The sequence below is a fragment of the Hydractinia symbiolongicarpus genome, chromosome 7 (assembly GCF_029227915.1).
Source record: "Hydractinia symbiolongicarpus strain clone_291-10 chromosome 7, HSymV2.1, whole genome shotgun sequence".
Classification (NCBI taxonomy): Eukaryota; Metazoa; Cnidaria; class Hydrozoa; order Anthoathecata; family Hydractiniidae; genus Hydractinia; species Hydractinia symbiolongicarpus.
Genome location: NC_079881.1, coordinates 14,026,112 through 14,033,426, shown reverse-complemented (window position 1 = coordinate 14,033,426; position 7,315 = coordinate 14,026,112).

Genomic DNA, 7,315 nt, shown 5'->3' with positions numbered 1-7,315 from the left:
CTTTTGGCTTCAATTACTATAATGGCAGCGCATCCAATGACTGTAGCAAATTTTGGATCATGTACCTCTGGTGCCTGGAGAAACCTTCGGATATTTCTTCAGGACAGATATTGCATGTAGCCAGGTCGGTTTGTTTCATTTTATATATTATATCATCATGTTAGGAGCCCAGAAACTGTCACTTTTTAACCACCCTAGATCCATTATGGCTTTTATACAAGTAACCTTGTAGCCAGGTTGCCATTATGATAACTCGTTATGTTATGTACAGTGTTGTTTATGTTCATTCCCCGCGATAAACGATCATGATACGATCCTGCTCCAACCTGTACATGGTAAACTGTATCTGCATAAAATTTTGGCCTCGCGTTTTCACTTTGCAATCTTATAATACATTTTTCAATTACAGCCAAATGTTTTCAAAGAATTAGACTATACTTAGCTAGGCAGAAAAACTTCTTTTTTCCACATCCAGAAAAATATTTGCAGGCTTGTTTTCGTAAGTTATGGGTGAATATAATAGCTTTGGGGCCAATATGGAGAAACTAGATTCTGTAAAAGACATGCAAAACATTCATATTTAATCTATTTAAAGCATTTAATCACATAAAAAAGGAGACAGATAGAGAGACAAGCAACAACAACAACACAAACTGCATTGTAAATAGGCTTTATTTGTATTATTAGATCATAGTACACCATAAACAACAACAGATAAAAAAAATAAAAATGGCAAAATTAGAGATAGAGAAATGTTCTTTCTGGCACAGACGACGTCGACCAAAGGGAAATTCCCGATTATGCCAATAAGTAACACAAAATAATATTAAATGATAGATATATTAAATACTAGCGCATATAATATTAAATTATATAAACGAAATCATATGACGTCATGCGCAATAGCATAGATATTCTATTATACAGAGTATGAGTAAAGGGAAATTTCCTTACTCAAAAAATATGACCGTGCTAGAAATTTTGCTGATTGAAATTAAATATATAATAAAGGAGATGGATTTAAATTCAAATACCGTAAAACAATTACACGTCATCGCGAAAAACCGTGGGCTTACGGGTTATTCAAAATTACGCAAAGCAGACCTTATTTCTTAAGAAGAACATAAAGCCTTACGTTCCCACGTTTGAGGAAATGAACGAGTTTGAACGTCAGGAGCTGAAGAGAACTCGTTCAGTAGTCAAAAATAAGCTGCGAGAATGGTCAGAGTGGTTACTATCACATGTACCGAAAAGTATAAAGAAACCAGTGCAAAGTATATATACATCGATAAAATCACGAATACTTTCACTATATGATGATGCCAAGAAGACCCTGGTTGGCAAGGTCGAGGAAGAAGCGAGGGAAGATCATGCTTCAGAGCAACCAAAGCAAGATTTTACGCCTCAACAACACAAGCATGCTTTACACAAGACATTCAAGAGTTATTGTATATATGGCATAGATGGAACAGACATTAATGGGTACTTAGATATGGTTAGATCAAGTGTAAAAACACTCATCGAAAACCAAATGGAAGAAATGGGATCTGCGAAAATCCAATGCTCCCTCTGGATCCTATGGAAAAAATCAATCGATGGTACTAACGAGTTTATTGAGGTTGATAAGGTTTTTCATAGCAATATGACATCAATATTTCAAGGAACCATCATAGATGAAATTATGGATACGATGTTTGCACAAATGAAAACACATATCGAAAATCCGTATTACCCAAATCTGGGTTTAGTATAGGTCGCATCCAGCATCTTGATGTGGACTTTCAAAAGCTTAAGCTGACTCGAGGCTCATCATATATCGAAACACCAAAATGGATCTCGATGAAAAAAGCCATCATCAACCCTATTAATGATGATGATGAGTGCTTTAAATGGTCAATTATCGCCGCCATACATCACGAAGAGATAGGTACAAACCATCAGAGAATAAGCAAGCTTCGACCATATGAGGAGCGGTATAATTGGGATGGTATAGAATTCCCTACTAGTATCAAGGACATCACAAAATTTGAACGTAACAATCCCAACATTGTCGTGAACGTTCTGTATGTAACAGGTAAAAATTTTAATATCTTACGGCGATCAGCATTTAACGAAACGGATACTCAGGTTAATCTACTACTACTTACCGATGAGGAGAGGAACCATTACGTATCCATCAAAAATCTATCAAGACTACTAGGACGTGAGATATCGAAGAATCATGGGAAAATGCATTTCTGTCTGAATTGCCTGCAGGTTTTCCAAACAATAGAATCCCGCGATAACCACTATGCCTACTGCAAAGACAACGAAGCGGTAAAGATTACGATGGCAAGCGAGAAGGAAAAATGGCTATACTACCAGGATGGTCAGCAGCAATTTATGGTTCCGTTCGTGATATACGCAGACTTTGAAAGCTTGCTGATGCCGATGAAAGAGAATGCTCGGGATACTAAGACCAAGAGTCTGAGCAAACATGAACCATGCGGCTGGGCTACATACAGTACCTTTGCATCTGGAGAAGTGCCGGACCCTCTAACAGTATACAGGGGCGAGGACTGTGTAACCCGATTTGTCAACCACCTGGAAGACGAGATAGAACGGCTGTACGCTACCTTCCCACAGAAGCCTATGACGGAACTGACGGAGAAGCAGAAGAATTCATATGATGCTGCGGAGACTTGCCACATATGTATGAAGTCGTTCAGCGATAAAAATCGCAAAGTAAGGGACCACTGTCACTATTCCGGATTATACAGGGGTCCGGCCTATAACACATGCAACATCAAGTATAAGATTCCCAATCACGTACCTGTGATATTTCACAATTTAAGTGGCAATGACGCCCACTTGTTCATTCGCGAATTGGGCGAAAAATATGATACTCAGGATATCGGTTGTATCGCTGAAAACACCCAGAAGTATATATCGTTCAATGTAAAAATCAACGTACCCATTGCAGGCATGGGGCATGGCGACGGCGAAACGTATAAAAAGGTTGAGATCAGGTTCATAGACAGCTGTAGATTTATGGCATCCTCATTAGAAAAATTGGCAAGTAATCTTGATGATGAACAGTGCAAACATCTCCGATGATATTTTCCTGAGGAGGATACATTTCATCTTATGCGAAGGAAGGGTGTATATCTCTATGAGTATATGGATAGCTAGCGACGATTCGAGGAGACTGAGCTACCACCAGAGCTACTACCACCTATAGCAAGTTGAATATAAAGGGGATTAGCGATGAAGAATACGAGCACGCTCAAAAAGTGTGGAATGTCATCAATCCAAAAGATGATGAAACTACCATGGGCGATTATCATGATGCGTATTTAGTGACGAATGTCCTGCTATTGACTGACATCTTCCAAAGCTTTCGGAGAGTGTGCCAGGAGAACTACAAGTTCGACCCCGCTCACTTCTACAGTGCACCAGGTCTAGCGTGGAAAGCAGCACTCAAGTACACAGAAATCAAGCTGGAGCTCCTAACTGATCCAGATATGTTAATCCTCTTCGAACGAGCAATACGAGGGGGTATTACGCAGTCTGTACACCGGTACGCGAGGGCGAACAACAAATATATGGGAGACCAATACGACCCGGATGTTGAGTCTAGTTACCTACAGTACCTTGACACCAACAATCTCTATGGCTGGGCCATGCAACAGCCTCTACCCACTCATTGCTTCAAATGGGTGTCGAATATAGAGGTAATCGATGAAAAGAAGATCGATAAACTCGTCGCTGACAATAAGCACGGCTATATCTTGGAAGTTGACGTCGACTACCCAAAGAGCCTACATGATACACATAACGAGCTCCCCTTCCTACCGGAGCGCAAGATGATCCACAGGGTCGAGAAATTGATACTCAATCTCGAACATAAGCGGAAATACGTGGTACACATCGGGGCTCTTCACCAAGCCCTGAAACATGGGCTCGAGCTTAAGGAAGTACACCGCGCTATACAATTCAAACATACTGCATGGCTTAAGCCATATATAGACCATAACACGAAGCTGAGAACTGCCGCCAAGAACGACTTTGAGAAGGACTTTTACAAATTGATGAACCTCTAGGTCTTTGGAAAGACGATGGAGAATATCCGCAATCACCGCAATATTAAGCTAGTCACGAATGAAGCCTCATATACGAAGCTTACAATGCAACCAAACTTTAAGAGCGGCACATGCTTTGGTAAGAATCTCATGGGTATTGAGATGGTCAGAACGGGTATTAAGATGAATAAGCCCGTATATATTGGTCAAGCTATTATAGATCTCTCCAAGTACGTTATGTACGAGTTCCAATACGACTATATGCAGCCAAAGTATGGTAGCAAGCTTAAACTCTGTTACATGGACACGGACAGCTTTATTTACCACATCCGAACAGAGGATTTTTATCGGGATGTTGCCGATAATGTGGAGGCACATTTTGACACGAGTGCTTATGACAAGAATGACAATAGGCCCCTGCCCATTGGCAAGAACAAGAAAGTCGTCGGCTTGATGAAGGATGAGCTAGGCGGTAGGATCATGACTTCCTTTATAACTGTGAGACCTAAGGCCTACGCATACAAGAGTCTCACGAAAGACGGTGGAGATCGCAAAGCAAAGGGTGTAAAAAAGCTGTCACCAATTGTATACCCTTCGAGGACTACCAGCGATGTTTGAAGAAGGTATCAATGTAAACACAACATGGAGGTGTATTAATAACAAAGGTCACAATATATACACGCAGGAAGTCACAAAAATCGCGTTAAATAGAGCTGATGACAAAAGGATCGTACAAGCGGATCAGATCACCACACTGGCTAGGGGACATTACCGATAGAAGAAATAAAAATGGAATTGCTATTTATCGCTATATTGCTCCCATATATTTTAATCATCCTCGGTTATTTGAAATATAGACGGGTAATAATAAAGATGTCAAATCTCGTTGATATTTTCGATACTCCAGCAGAGGCTGTTGATCAACCTACAGACAAACGCCAAATCCTGAAAGACATCCGTAAGACCAAGCCACACTTACTGCCTAAAAAATGTACTGAGGCATTCCTGGACAAAGCATCACCTGAGGTTATCAAAAATATACGCTGAATTTGTTGAAAAGGAACTCCATGAGAAAGGAGAGAAGACTGCAAAGGCATTGTCAACTCACGCCCTTGGGCTATATAGCAAAGCTATCGGTAACCTTATGCCGCTCGATAGTCCCGAGGCTCTTCATTATGACTTAGAAAGCGATCCTAATATCAGGGAGAGCATGACTGATCTTGGAATCCTCGTCTATACAGCCTTTGGTAAGTTCCTTGCGCCTTTGCTCGTTGCGGCGCACACGATAAATCATACTAAGATCTCAACGTCCAAGAGTGGTGAAGAGCAGGTTGATGAAGAGAAAGAAAAGATGAGCAGCGCGTGTAGCAGTCTAAATAAGCACTGAACTGTCCACAAGTCATGTTTACTCCTAGGAGTAAACATGAGTTAACATGGATACCAAGAAATGCTCGAGATGTAGGCACTATCTTTCTTTGGATAATTTTAAGATCCAATGGGATGGCGAATGGACAAAATGGTGTATAAAATGCCTCAACCGTTTGAAGGCGACAAAGGAACGAAACAAATGCCATCATAAAAAGATAAGATCCAGGGAAAAAGGGAAATAAAGAGCTCAGTTCCGAGAAATATGTCGGGTGCGACATGGCTATACTGCGGGCCCATATTGAAGCCCAGTTTTCCGAGGGCATGACATGGAACAATTATGGAGAGTGGCATATTGACCACAAAATCCGGCTACATTATCGAGAAAATGGAAATGTCCCATCGCTTGATGAGGTAGCAAAAAGGCTGCACTACGCCAATACGCAATCTATGTGGGCGGAGGAGAATATGTCAAAGGGCAACTGATATGTCTCAGAATAAATGAGTGAAGACAATACTAACCAAGTAATTACCAAGAAAAACGAAGGACGTGTTGCTGCTGGTAAGAGACTTGCGGAATGGAATCGCAACAAAAAGAACATGGTCAAAGGTACTTTGCCGGAGGGTCAGAAACCTGCTGCAGGTTCCTCCAAGTCCATGGGAAGTGTATACATTGGTGGAGGTATTATTGCAATAATCGCATGTATTGGAGGTGCCTACTAGCTTTTCCGTAAGAGACCCGCATGTACCCAGCAGCTTCCTGAAACACATGCACCAACGTTCAATAAAAAACTTCAAAGCCTGATATTGATGTGTTTCATATGCGATGAGCCCTATAATAAAGCATGAGAAGTAAAGAATATCGGAAAGAGGTTATAGATTCTTTATGGGAGTCTGTCAGACTAGTTTCATATACAATCGTCTTGGCACTGGGTGCCAAAAAAGCATTAGGCGTTTCTCGACCAGGTGCGAAGATGGATCTAGAGGATGGACTAAAGCTCGCTGGATATATGACAGGAGCGATCCTATTTGATGACTATGCCATTAAACAAAGCTGGTATAAGCGTTCCATGATGCCACCTAAGTAAGCACATGCAAATTTCGTATATACCACGGGTATATACGAAGAATAAAATGACTCTTGATATTGTTAGAGATCCATGCACGACAATATTTACAGGACCTACCTCGTGTGGCAAGACGCAGCGTGTTCTCGATCTTTTGGAGGATCAGTACCGACACCATTTCCAAAACATCATAATTTTGTGTCCCACCTTGCGGTGGAACAAGACTTATCTCGATAGACCATCGCTTTGGAAAGATCCTTATGTATTTCTTATTGATCCAGGTGATAATTTACATCATCGCTGATGAATCTCTCGATAAAAAAAGCAACCCTTACTTGAGCTCGCAATCTCTGGGAGACATCGTCGGCACAACCTCTGGCTCCTAACTCAGAGTTATACCGCTTTGCCTAAAAATTTGAGACGTCAAAAAAAGCAGCTGTTTATGTGGTACCCTAGTGAACGATCTGATATGAAGCTGATCGATGAAGAAACCAACCTGATAGACAATTGGGATACAATTAAAGCTCAACTAAAAAAATCAAAACACACGTGTTTGTTTATACGTCTCGAGCATCCTCGGGGCTGGAGTGTTCTAGAATAAATATGTCATATATCAAAACCTTAGAAAAGCAATTGGAAAAATGTTATAAAGAAATGGACAAAATACCCTATCTGGAATCTCAATTAGAGGCTCTTGATGAAGAGCTAAGGGATACATTAGAAGGGGAAAGGAATACCAAGTATTTTTTCATATCTGTCCTAATGATATGAACCCTGGTTGAAGTATTATTTAAATAAAAATGTCCTCGCTTGTTGAATTTA